Raw genomic sequence first — 13901 nt, 5'->3', positions numbered from 1 at the left:
CTTCCATTCTCAGCTGAAATGTCAAAGTTGCCTCTCTGGTGCCTTTACCGTTCCTAAAGCCAAACTGATAGTCATCTAACACATTCTCAATTTTCTTTCCCATTCTTCTGTTTATTATTCTCATCAGCAACTTGGATACATGAACTGTTAAGCTGATTGTGCGATAATTCAAGTACTTCTCAGCTGAAACTTCCTGGCAGATTAAAACTGTGTGCCGGACCGAGACTCGAACTCGGGACGTTTGCCTTTCGAGGGCAAGTGCTCTACCGGCTGAGCTACCCAAGCACGACTCATGCCCCGTCCTCACACCTTTACTTCTGCCAGTACCTCGTCTCCTACCTTCCCAACTAAACAGAAGCTCTCCTGCAGACCTCGCAGAACTAGCACTCCTGAAAGAAAGGATAATGCGGAGACATGGCTTAGCCACAGCCTGGGGGATACTTTTCAGCTACTGGAGTCTCCGGAATTGTGTGGATGATGGCATGTTGCGAAACTCATACATTCTACACACCAAGGTGAATAGTCGTTTTGTCGCTGCTTCTCCCAATGAATTTAGCACTTGTGATGGAATTCTATCCATCCCTTCTGCCTCATTTGAGCTTAAGTCCTTCAATGCTCTCTTGAATTCTGACTCTAAAACTGGATCCCTTATCTTTTCCCTATCGACTCCTGTCCCTTCTTCTATCACATCACATAAATTTTCCTCCTCCTCATTGGGGCTTTCCATGTATTCTTTTCACTTTTACGCCCTCTCCTCTGCATTTAACAGTGAAACTCCCGTTACACTCTTGATGTTACCATCCTTGCTTGTAAATTCACCGAACGTTATTTTGACTTTGCTATATGCTGAGTGAATCCTCAAGACACTCATTCCTTTTTCGATTTCTTCACATTTTTCCTGCAGCCATTTCGTCTTAGCTTCTCTGCACTTCCTATATATTTCATTCCTTAATTTCCCTGAACATTTTGGTACTTCCTTCTTTCATCGATCAATTGCAGTATTTCTTCTGTTACCCAAGGTTTCGTCTTTGTACCTATGTTTTCTTTCCTACTTCTGTTTGCACTTTTTAGCGGTGTCCATTCCTCTTGAACTTTACTGCCTACCGAGCTATTTCTTATGGCTGTATCTACAGCCTTAGAGAACTTCATTTCTATCTCGTCATTCCTTAGTACTTCAGTATAGCACATCTTTGTGTATTGATTCTTTCTGACTAATTTCTTAAACGTCATCAGTGCTAAACTGTGATCTGAGTCTATATCTGCTCCTGGGTACTCCTTACAATCTACTCCTTACAATCCATTATCTGATTTCGGAATCTCTGTCTGACCGTGATGTAATCTATCTGAAATCTCCTTGTGTCAGCCTACATTTTATCAGAACCTAACAGAGTTTGAAAGAAGCCTCATTCTCTGTCTCCATTTGGCTGGCGGGATGAGAGAACAGCACAACGGTAAGCTACGAACATCCTGTGTTCTCGTGTGTTACCTCAACGCCTGAGTACTGTGAAGCAAAATAGCACATAAAATATTTGAAAACACAGGCTGCTGGAATAATGTCGTTTTACCAAATTTACTGAGGCTGTGGGGCGCACCTAGAAGAAAATGATCAAGGTAAATCGGACCAAGACTCTATCCAGACAAGAACCACAAAATAAAGTGGATGATTATAGCTATTGGGGGAAGTGATAGTGCGAAATAAATGTAGCTTAGAAGAGATGAAAAGCTTCAACTGCTTTTTTCTATGTTGAAATTTTCAAGTGTGTGTGAATTCCTAAGGGACCAAACTGTTGAGGTCATCAGTCCCTAGACTTAAACGGCGCTGTGCAAACCTATTGAACCTGCTTACTGCACCCAACATTTGGTCTGCAGCTAAAATTATTTCTCCCATCTCTCCCCTCCCCCTCCCCCCCTTGGCTACACACACACACACACACACACTTGTCCCTATAGTCAAACTCAACAAACTCAGTTCGGCTTTAGGGAAGGTAAAAACGCCGTAGAGGCAGTTCTGACGTAATTGACAATGGAAGCAAGACTAAAGAAAAATCAAGACACTTGCATAGAGTTTGTCGACCTGGAGAAAGCTTTAGATACTGTCAAAAGGTACAAAATGTTCTAAATTCTGAGCAAAATAGGGACGATCTTTATGATAGGTAATATACAATACGTACAAGAGCCAAGAAGGAACAATAAGAGTGAAAGGCCAAGAAGGAAGTTCTCGGACTATAAAGGGTGTAAAAGAGGGAAGCAGTTTTCACCGCTACTGTTCAAACTACACATCGAAAGTGCAATGATGGAAATAACAGGAAAGGTTCAAGAATGGAATTAAAATTCAAGATGAAATGACATCAGTGATAAGATTCGCCGATGGTACTGCTCACCTGTGTGAAGGTGAAGAAAAATTTCACAGTGTGCTGAATCCAGCTGCGTGCCTTCTGTATATACTCCCCCGCTTTCAGCCATTCGCTGTATCAGGACAGCAAGGCCATGTTGGCTGATGTTACAAGACTATATCAGTCAATAGTCCAGTCTCTTGTCCTGCAATTACTTTCCGTTGTGGTTGTACCTACAGTATGGGTGTGTGCAACGCTGACTCCATCACGGCAAGATACATGGTTTACCGGGCGCTATATGATGCACAGGGTTGCAAAACGTAAGAGAGATCACACAAGTAATTCAATGCGTGACACCCTTGCGCAGTGATGTTTTCACTTTTGAATGGGTGATGGGCAGTGGTGTTCCGCTCACGTGCTTTCCAACAGCCCGTGTCATTTAAATACTGTGCTATGCTCCATTTGCACCTCCTTATCATGCTGGGAAAGGTGTTAAATAAGTGATGGTCAAACGTTTTGCTCAAGAACCTATTTTGGCATTTTGGGGTGGCACGTCGGCCGCATGTGTACCGATCTTATTATTAATTGGTAACCTACGTATATAAGTGTATTATGGAACTCCAGCACCCTAGCTTTCCAACAGCCCATGTCATTTAAGTACTGTGCTATGCTCCATTTGCAACTCCTCATCATACTGGGAAAGGTATTAGATAAGTGATGGTCAAACTTTTTGCTCAAGAACCTATTTTGGCATTTTGGTGTGGCACATCGGCCGCATATCTTATTATTAATTGGTAACCTACATGTATAAGTGTATTATGGAACTCCAACACACTAGCTGTAGTAATGGCGGAATAAGCTGGCCGCTGGCTGCCAAGTACTGGCGTTGAGTGTCGGCACCATACGTAACACTTCGTGTCGACTGTTCTATGTTCCACACTGCTGCTATCCTCAGTGACCCAAAACTTGTGGCACAGTAATTACCTGACCAAATGTGGTCGTCTTGTCTGTGTGAGTGGATTATCATCTTACATTTATCATCATTTCATCATCATCATCATTCGTGATAGTGGCTAGATTGGAATGCGTGAAAAAGTTGGGACTTTGTACGTTCGCTGATGACCGCAGCAGTTGAGCGCCCACAAACTAAAGATCATCATCATCATATTACATTTGATTGCATTATGCAATATGTGCCACATTCATAAATGTCTAGTAGATGTTTTAATATCGCTTTTATACCCATTGCATTGTATTACAACGTTCTTACTTTAATTTCATATACTTCGCTACAAACATGTACCGCATTTGGAGATGACCTTCTTATAATGTGCAGTCTCGAATTCACGTTACTTTCATCTGAAATTTATACATTTATACTGCAGCAGCAGATCTGTATGACACACGCGCACCCGTTGGTTGTCAGTACTGGAAGATAAACAATAAAACACTCCCCCTTTCACACCCTTTAACCCAGAATTGTCGCGCTAGCTTCCCCTCTGGCCCTAAGGTAAGAGGCTACTGTACTTACCTCTCGGTCATATTCACGAAGGTCAATTACAATTAAGCACTTCTTAAAATACTGCTATATCTGTATTTTTATTCGTTAGTACACACTGGACTCGCACTCGGGAGGACGACGGTTCAAATCCGCGTCGGCCATCCTTAAATCGTTTCAGGTAAACGCCGGAACGATTCCCTTGAAAGAGCACGGCCAATTTTCTTCCCCATCCTTCCCTAATCCGAGCTTGTGTTCCGTATCTAACGACCACGTTGTCGACGAGACGATAATATAGTAACCTCCTCCTCCTCCTCGATGGCCGTCACGATCCTCTGTCCTCACACAACTAGATTTCTTCCTGTGCGGTTTTCTTAAGGAATATGGTGTACCGAGCCAAAGTTAGAGATGTACAGGACTTGAAGCCACACATTCGTAATGAATTCAAACACGTCACCGTGGAGATCTTTAATCGTACATGAACAGAAATGGAATTCCGACTAATGATTATCTATGCCACTAAGGGTGCACACATTGAAGTGCATGAATGAGGAAAAAAACTTTGAGTTACCTTATCTAGAACAGTTTTAAGGGTATTAAAGTCTTAAGTTGTAAAGATAATTTATGCATATCCTGTTGTTGTAGAATCATGGAACATATTTTGTGTGCAGACATAATGACCTTTCTGGACTCTGAGAAGCTCATCTACAGAAACCAGCACGGTTTTAGGAAACAGTGGTCATGCGAGACACAGCTGGCCCTATTTGTGCATGATACACAACAGGCTCTAGATACCGGCTCCCAGGTTCCTGCCATATTTCTCGACTTTCGGAAGGCGTTCGACTCAGATCCGCACTGTCGCTTGTTCCAAAAAGTGCGCGCTTACGGTCTATCCGATGACATATGCGGTTGGAGAGAAAGTTTTTTAACAGACAGGAAGCAGTATGTCGTCCTGAACGGGGTGACTTCAACAGAAACAAGCGTAACTTCAGGTGTGCCCCAGGGCAGTGTAATAGGTCCGCTGCATTTTACGATTTACATAAACGATCTGGTTTATAGTATTGACAGCCGCATTAGACTATTTGCCGATGATGCTGTAGTCTACAGGAAAGTAGTATCACTCGAAAGTTGTGAACAAATCAATGAGGATTTGCAGAAAATTAATGCGTGGTGACTGGCAGTTATCTCTAAATATTATTAAGCGTAACCAACTGCATATAACAAGGCGGAAATCCCCATTACTGTACGAGTACAAAATAAATGCCCAGTCTTTGGAAGCGGCAACATCCGTCAAGTATCTGGGTGTGACTATCGAAATGCTCTCAAATGGAATGATCAGATTACACTAGTAACGGGTAAGGCAAACTCTAGATTGCGGTTTATTGGTGGAATCCTGAAGCGACGCAGTCCTTCAAAAAGAAAATAGCTTACTATACATTAGTTCGTCCAGTCTTAGAGTATTGTTCGTCTATATGGGACCGTTATCAGTTGGGTCTGATTCGAGAGATTGAGAAGGTCCAAAGGAGAGCGGCAAGATTCGTTACTGGTACATTTAGCCATCGCGAGATCGTTACAAATCTCCCAGAAAATTTGAAGTGGGACACTCTCGCAGATAGACGGCGTGCTAAACAGAAGGGGCTGTTCACCAAATTCCTAAATCCGATCTTCACCGAGGATGTAGAGCATATATTATTACCACCAACTTTCAAATCGCACAATGATCACCATTCAAAGATAAGGGTAATTACGGCTCGTACTGAGGCGTTCAGACGTTTTTCTCTCGCGCGAACCGCGAGTGGGACAGTGGGGTTGGTGAGGAGGGGGGGGGGGGGGGGATATACGACTTTGGGGCGAATTGTGCCCTCCGAAACACACCGCTTGGTGTCTAGCGGAGTATATATGTAGATGTAGATGTAGACATAAAAACTTGCACAATTTCAACTGAAACCCAGCCAACCAGCCGCGCGGGATTAGCCGAGCGGTGTAGGGCGCTGCAGTCATGGACTGTGCGGCTGGTCCCGGCGGAGGTTCGAGTCCTCCCTCGGGCATGGGTGTGTGTGTTGTCCTTAGGATAATTTAGTTTAAGTAGTGTGTAAGCTTAGGGACTGATGACCTCAGCAGTTAAGTCCCATAAGATTTCACACACACTTGAGCACCAGCCAGTCAGAGCCGTCTGCACAGCCGAAATTTAGCCCCGAACATAACTGGCACAACAACTGAGGACACTGTCGCGGCAGAAAACGCGCCGGGGCTTAACGTAGCTGGTATCTTGTCAGCGCCGGCTTTTCTGGATCAGAGACGCCAAGCACCGTCCGTTCGCCCAAGTCCAGTTCAGCTAACTGCCTTCTGAGACACCCACTTCCTCCCTTCTCGCTGGCCATCTTCACAGTGTCGCATCTCTGCTAAGGTTCTTCGCTCTCATGAAGACAGCGCCCCCCCCCCCCCCCCGCCCCTATCCCCAGTTCTGCACACACACACACACACACACACACCAGACTGCAGCAGCCAGGCGCCACCCACCCTCCCAGATGCCCGCTCGCCGACCAACTCCCTCAGCCAGCCACGCTGTGACCTAAACAAGACCGGACTGCGAGCCAACCCAGGAGCCGGCGCTGTACGCGATGCCCTGTCGCGTTGCTGTCCGTGGCCGTTGCCGCTGCCTCTAACAAGGGGAGGCCGCCAATTGTGAAATTCAGATTCGATTCATACTGTGCATAATAAAAGCTCATGGCCAGAGGTGTAATGTGGCAAAGCACCAAGATGCACTTCTCAGCCGTTGTTGAGAAAATCGACAGTTAAAAGAAACCGTTGCGGTGAAATTCCCCTCGACGATTAATAGTCTTCTACAGCGTCGTGGCGTAGCGGTAAGCGCTCGGGTTTGTAATCCGAGGGTCCGCGGATCGAATCTCGCGCCATGCAATTTTTTTTTATTATTAGTTTCTTGTAATTCAAATATATATATATATATATATATATATATATATATATATATATATATATATATATATATATTAATGAATTGCTTATGCATGTTGGTGAAGGCGGATCGCTCTCCAATTGTACCGCCTCCATTTTTCCGTTTCTTTTAACAGGGTGTACCAAAGCTCTCCCGTCCGCACTGATTTTCGACAACGTTATAAGTTGCGCTAGGGACCGCATCTACCTTCTTTCGAAGTTAGCAGGCAACTACGCTGTTATGCGGCGGCTCGTTTCGGCCCATTCAACATCTGTCCTTCAAGTGTAACGAGCGAGTAACGGAGTTTATATTTCATACCTGCCACAGCAAATTTGTGTTCGTGGGATCTCTATTCTAATTCGAACGTTTGACTTACGCTATACGTATTCGTTTCGGAATATCGTTTCTACATCTTCCGTTAACTATACGTGGTTAACATTATGAAGACAATTAATAACATTTGTGAAATATAACTTTGTTTGCGGAAAACATAATGATGTTCGAAGTCGCCAGTTTTTCCACGACAAACGTCTTTCAACAACTTATTATACGCATAATTGTTGCAACTGATTGCCGGGAATTATATATATATATATATATATATATATATATATATATATATATATATATATATATATATATATAATAACTGTCGTTTTTCTCGACAACGGCTGAGAAGTGCATCTTGGTGCTTTGCCACATTACACCTCTGGCCATGAGCTTTTATTATGCGCAGTATGAATCGAATCTGAATTTCACAATTGGGGGCCTCCCCTTGTAAGTTGATAGCAAGGCGAATGAGAAATCATTGATAAGCAACCAAGAGTCCATACATTATTCCCCGCCATCTCCAAGCGGTTAAGAACAAAACATGCCGATCTTAGTTGCGCCAAGATGTCCGAGGAGAAAAAAAAGAAAAGCAGATTTTGTTGTGAAAATATTTTTCATTAACATTTTTACAAAATTCCTTCAGCCACCTTCCAAATTTTCTCCATTAGATGCGATGCACTTGTCAAGTCTTTTTTTCCCACTGTCTGAAGCATGAATTTTGATACCGTCCAGTGCCCTTTCTGGAGCTGTTTATACCGCCTCCACATCATCATAACAGTCTCCTGCTAGCGCTTTGTTTTTCTTCATTCTCAGGAATAGGAAAGATTCTCATGGGGCTAGGGCTTGCGAGTAAGGAAGGTGGGGAAAGAGAGACCATCTTGTGGCGCCAAATAGTGGCTCACTCGTACCGCGTGTGAACGGGCGATCTCGTGATGGATGAACCGGTCACCTGATCGTTGAAGTTCCGGGCGTTTCCGAATGCGCGGAGCACATTTAGCGGCAACGCGTCTCGTGTGCAAATCCTCACACAAAATCCGCTGGCACGAGCTCCAACTCACGCCTCTCTCTGCTGAAATTCGACTTTCAAAAGGCGTTCGGCTCAGTTCCGCACTGACGATTCTCTTTAATTTCTTGTCAGATTTTTTCAATGATTTCCTCGGTTGGAAATGTTGCAGGGCGCCCAGAACGAAGTTGAACTACAACAACCTTGAAAGAACCCAAACCAGTGTTCAACGAACAGTATTCTCCTGGAAAACCTCTTGAAGCATTGGTGAGTCTCCGTTGCCGGATTTCTTAATCAGGGAACAAAATTTCACACACACTCTTTGTTCTTTTAAAATAGTCGTAATGACTACGCAACAGTCAGAGAACACTACTCTCACACGTTCACCTACACACTGACGATGTCTGCACAGTTGTTTCCTGAAGGTCTCTACTAACCCCATCCAGTGGAAGAGCTCAGTTTACGTGTATGAATGGCAGCGCTCTGTGGGTCCTGTTTTTTATTGGCCGCTGCCCCTCACCACCTCCTACTTCTTAACTGAACGCGGACCGTAAGCCACGCACTTAAAAAGCGTAAGTCTAAGTCAGCACGAAGTTGCGTAAGTGGAAAAGTACTAAGAAAATCAGTAAGCAAAGAACACACAGTTCCGTTCTGAGGAAATTACAGAAACATTAGAGATCCATTACAGATACACAATTTAACCACATGAAACACACATACTGAGGAAATGCAGGTAATATCAAGCCGATAGACCAGAAACAGACGACGCAATCCATTACAGTAAAAGTAAAATCCGAGTGATGGTGGAAATCTGCTCTTCCTTGTGAACACAATGACGGACGTTGTGATAGAGTGAAATACCAGCGATAAAAACGACGAACTCTTCATGTTTGGTGTAACTATTGTAAGGTGTCAGGCAAATCCAACACCTTCCATGAAAACTCTGACATCATAAGCAAATCCAGTAGTATGTCATATAGCTCCGAATAAATCGTGACATTAAATTAACCAAAGTAATACGAGTAACGAGTGAGCAAACGGAATACCACAGACTAACACAAGAATGCCTAAATGCATGTCATACCTTCCCACCGTGGGACAGACGCAGTTCTGAGGGGAGAAACGAGAACAGAAGCCGAGATCAGAACCGTGTTAAGCTGGAAGGACCTACGATAAGGGACGGACGGACACCCACGTCGCCAGCTAACCGCTAGGACCACACCACCCGCAAGTTTTAGCGTGAGACTTTTTCGCGTCTCTGTTACGTTAGGACCAACCCCCAGCCAATGTTAAAAGATAGAGCCATCCAAAAGAACAGTATAGATGTTACGATAACACTAAAGGACCACACCAGCTGCAAGTTTTAGCGTGAGACTTTTTCGCGTCTCTGTTACGTTGCAAACTTTAAAAACATTGCCCCACCACGAAAAGTATAATGTTTCTCATTGGATAGACAGAATTTTTGTAGGCGGAGCTTAAGGTTAACATTTGAGGCCCTGATTGGTCAGATGAAAACACAGCCAGATAGTTTTTTTTAAACCAACTTCGGTAAATTGTAGTAAGGAGAGGTTAGGAAAGAGTTCCTTCCGAGACGGCGAGGTGAGCGGAGCTGTGCTGCCCGTCGCCCCCTGACGAACACCGACAAGGTAATGAACGCACGCGATGCCGCATAACAGCGCATAAAGCTTCACTCAGAACTGCAGAAGTCTCATCTGTTACACCCCTTTTTACGTAATACTAGTGTCGATCGTCAATTAAATCTCACGGTATTCACATTTGCTATGTAAGTTAAAATCTGAAACGCGATGATTTTTCTATTATATAATTATTAAGAAGCCACATCAGCCACTGTAATTTACGACAAGTTAGATAAGTAATTAAAGATAATTGAGGGTCACTGTAGACCATTTTGATAATTTTCTCTCTTGTGAAACTTAATTTAAACCTAGATTATAGATGTGATACGGCATAGGTCATCCTTCGATCCATTGTAGAACTTGGAAACCCATTCAGGGAATATTCGTTCACATTTTTGTTGAACGCAGTTGGTTTTCACCATCCTGTATTAAAACATTTCCTTTTATCAATAGTGCAAATTATAAACAATGTTTTGTGAGTAGAATAAAATTTCCAGTGGTAAACTTAACTGCTTTTTCGACGTTATTTTACCAGCTAACTAAAAATAGGAAAGCCTTGAACCCCTTCCACTAAATTTAGTTAGTATTAAGATTCTTTTGCAGGGAGTGCAGTGGAGCTGACGCTGAAATCATTAAGTATTTCGTTATATCATCGCTAGTCTCACTGAACTCTTCTGAACTCTATATGTCATGTGTGGCCTGGCGTCTCCTTACCAGCAACAGGTCCCCGGTTCAAACTAGTCAATTCCCTAAAACACACGCTCAGAGCGTTGTTGCGCGAAAGTGGTAGGGAGACACGATATAGAACAAACAGACACCACGCAGAATATTAGACTATCATCAGCATAAGCTTCAACCCAACAGCCTAATAGACGAAGCTTTCCTGATACAGAAAATTCGAAAAATATAGAGTGAACTGTAATCATTGCCGAAGGTGTTGAGGTGCATGCTTTCAACGTGCTCTTCGGATATTATAAAAATCTATTGCGCTACCTTTTGCAGTATAGGTACGACCTTTGTGGAGACCAATAATGCCACCGCATTTAAGGAAGTTAATGGAAGAAAGTTAATCGATATTATGCTATGCCGTTTTATGAGAATGAGTTTACAAGCCACTTTATGTGAATGCAGCTATTTACTGTTGAATCCAATTTAATGCTGTAATCAATTTACTCTTTGTGCGGACTGAAATACGTATTTTAATTTTTTTTCTTTGTAACATCTCTTTCTTAAATCGAGCTAGCTAACCAGTGCTGTGTTTCATTTTTTACATTATATGAAAACTTTGTGCTTGTCTTTAATGCCAATATGCTGTTTAGAACATAAACGTACAACGATGTGCCAGAAAGTACTTTCCACGGATGAGAATACAAGCGTCAGGAATCCGGCAGCGAGTCGACGAACAGAATAGTACGCAACGCACCAAAAACAATTTCGTGAATGCAGTTATGTCAACATTGTAACTGTGGCTGATTTGAGGAGAGTCGAATGAAGTGATTACATTACGAGTAATCAACATGTTATCGGTCTCGGGCTGGAACATAGCCACTACTTAAATTTAAAACACAAAATTATCAGCAATTTCGGCCGAAGACTTCCGGCATAAGAAGTCACCCACATACTGCAAACGGCCTTGTCAAGGAGTCGGCGCACTCTCTTACTCTTTGGTGGAGGGTAAAAACAGTAGAGGAAGGGGGAGATCGGAATATATCCAACGAACACTTGAGGACGTAGGCTGCAATTACTACTCTGAGATCAAAAGGTTTGTCACAGGAGTGGAATTCGTAGCGGGCCGCATCAAACCAGTCATAAGAACGATGACTTACAAAAAATAAATAAATAAATAAAAAGAAAAATAATATTGTCTGATCTCTTCAGTGCATTGATACCTCGTTTGTGGGTACACTGCATCAGGAGCTGCTGTATCAGTGATTCAATAATACTTGCTGTGTTTATGTAAGCAGGAAGAGGTTCCTACCCAATGGTCTGAAGATGACCACAGTAGTGGTCGAAACCGGTCACCTTAATAAATAAATCGTGATCAATACTGTTTTTAATAGTAAATATAAATGCGTTTTATTAAAGTAAAACATGACCAGTGGTGAGGTTTCCTCATCCGTTTCTTATCTGCAGTGTGGATGTAATATGTGCATGCACAATTCACTAGAATTTCTCTCTTATAAAAGAAATGAAAGAAACTGGAGACAATAAAAAGGTGATAACGAAACGCAACAAGGCTGACACTGAAGCAGTATGTTTTGGGCACCCAATAACAGAGACATTCTCCCCCTTCACCCATAACAGCCCACTTTGCGAGTTACCTACTGTAGACCCTAGGAACTGAAATTATGCAGAACATGCTAAATACGAGTTTTCTCAAAATTATCGTTTCTTCGAGGTAAGTCACTTTGGAATTTTTTCTGGTCATCAGTCATCTGGTTTGACAACGCCCATCAAACTATCTCTTCTGTGCCAACCTCAGCACCTCAGAGTAGCACTTACACCCAATATCCTCAATTATTAGGAGGATTATTCCAATGTGTATCTTCCCTTAGTCGCTGTAGAACCGTAGAAGTTAATCCCTCATATTTTAACAGATGTCCCATCATTCTGTCTCTTCTTGTTACTGTTTTCCACATATTCCTATCATCGTTGATTCTGGGGAAAACAATCTCATTTCTGATCAGTCCACCTACTTCTCAACATCCTTCTACAGCACTATATCTCGAACTATTCGATTCTCCTATTTTAGACCCCCCTCCCCCCTGCAGTCAATGAGTCACATCCATACAATGCTGTACTCCATACATGCCTTCACAGATATTTCTTCATTAGATTAAGGCATATGTTTTATTCTAGAGACTTTGTTTCGCCAGGTATACCTTCTTTGTGGCTGTTAGTCTGCTTTTTTATGTCCTCCTTGCTTCACACACCATGTTTTATTTTGCTTCCAAGGTAGAAAAAGTCCTTCACTCCGTCTTCTGCTTCTTCCCTAATTTAGATATTCATTTTATCGCCAGTCTCCCTTCTGTTACTACTCAATGCATTCGTCTTTCCTCAATTTACTCTCCATCCAAAGTGTGTGCTCATTAGTCTGTTCATACTATTAAACATGTCCTGCAACCCGCCACTTTTACTGAGAACAGAAATGTCATCAGCGAATCTTATAGTTTCACCCTGAATTTTAATACCATTCCTGAAAATTTCCTTTATTTCCATCCTTGTTTTCTCTACATTTTATATCCTCTATATTTCGGCCATCATCAGTTATTTTGCTGCCCAAACAGCGAAACTCATCTTCTACTTTAAATGTTCGTTTCCTAATCTAATTCTTCAGCGTCACCTGGTTCAATTCGACTTCATTCCATTATTCCTGTTTTCCATATGTTGATGCCCTATGTTATTCCCTTTTTAATCTGTGTATTTCATTCTTGGTCTTCTGTGCTTATTTTCCTTCTTGGCCGGCCGCGGTGGTCTAGCGGTTCTAGGCGCTCAGTCCGGAACCGCGCGACTGCTACGGTCGCACGTTCGAATCCTGCCTCGGGCATGGATGTGTGTGATGTCCTTAGGTTAGTTAGGTTTAAGTAGTTCTAAGTTCTAGGGGACTGATGACCACAGATGTTAAGTCCCATAGTGCTCAGAGCCATTTGAACCATTTTTCCTTCTTGGCTGTTATACATATTGCCATATTGCATGAGGGGCATTCGATAAGTAATGCAACACTTTTGTTCTTTGTTCGATAAGCAGGCTGGTTTTATTAAGGATTCAAATACACGATATCATTCCCCACTCTGGCTATAAAACCCAATTTTCCAACATAATCTCGGTACAATGCGACGGCCTTGCGCCATCTTACTAAGAGGGCCTATATGGTGGCATGGTACCACGCCACTGGTCGGATCGGAGCCAACGTGTTGCTGCATGAATAGCTTCCCCATCATCCACGAAATGCTTGCTGCGGAGGGCATCCTTCGGACAGATGGAAGGCGCGAGATGCAAACTGTAGTGTGGATGAAGAAGAACAGTCCAATAAAGTTTTATGAGCTCCTCTCGGATGCGCAGACGTCGATGACGCTTCGCGTTGTTATCGAGAAGGAGAACTTCGTTTGCATTTCAGTGACGACGAACACACTGAAATCGTTTC

The 13901-nt window shown here is 42.9% G+C and overlaps 1 non-coding gene across 1 annotated transcript; it reads right to left on the bottom strand.

Annotated features, from left to right (window-relative positions):
* Positions 1 to 211: 211 nt before the first annotated feature.
* Trnas-cga lies at positions 212 to 286 on the bottom strand. Its single transcript has one exon. It is a non-coding gene; the product is annotated as a tRNA-Ser (tRNA).
* Positions 287 to 13901: the final 13615 nt, after the last annotated feature.

This window comes from Schistocerca americana, chromosome 1 (assembly GCF_021461395.2).
Source record: "Schistocerca americana isolate TAMUIC-IGC-003095 chromosome 1, iqSchAmer2.1, whole genome shotgun sequence".
NCBI classification, from domain to species: domain Eukaryota; kingdom Metazoa; phylum Arthropoda; class Insecta; order Orthoptera; family Acrididae; genus Schistocerca; species Schistocerca americana.
The sequence above is the reverse complement of the archived record's forward strand: the minus strand, read 5'-3'. Positions and strand labels throughout refer to the sequence as shown.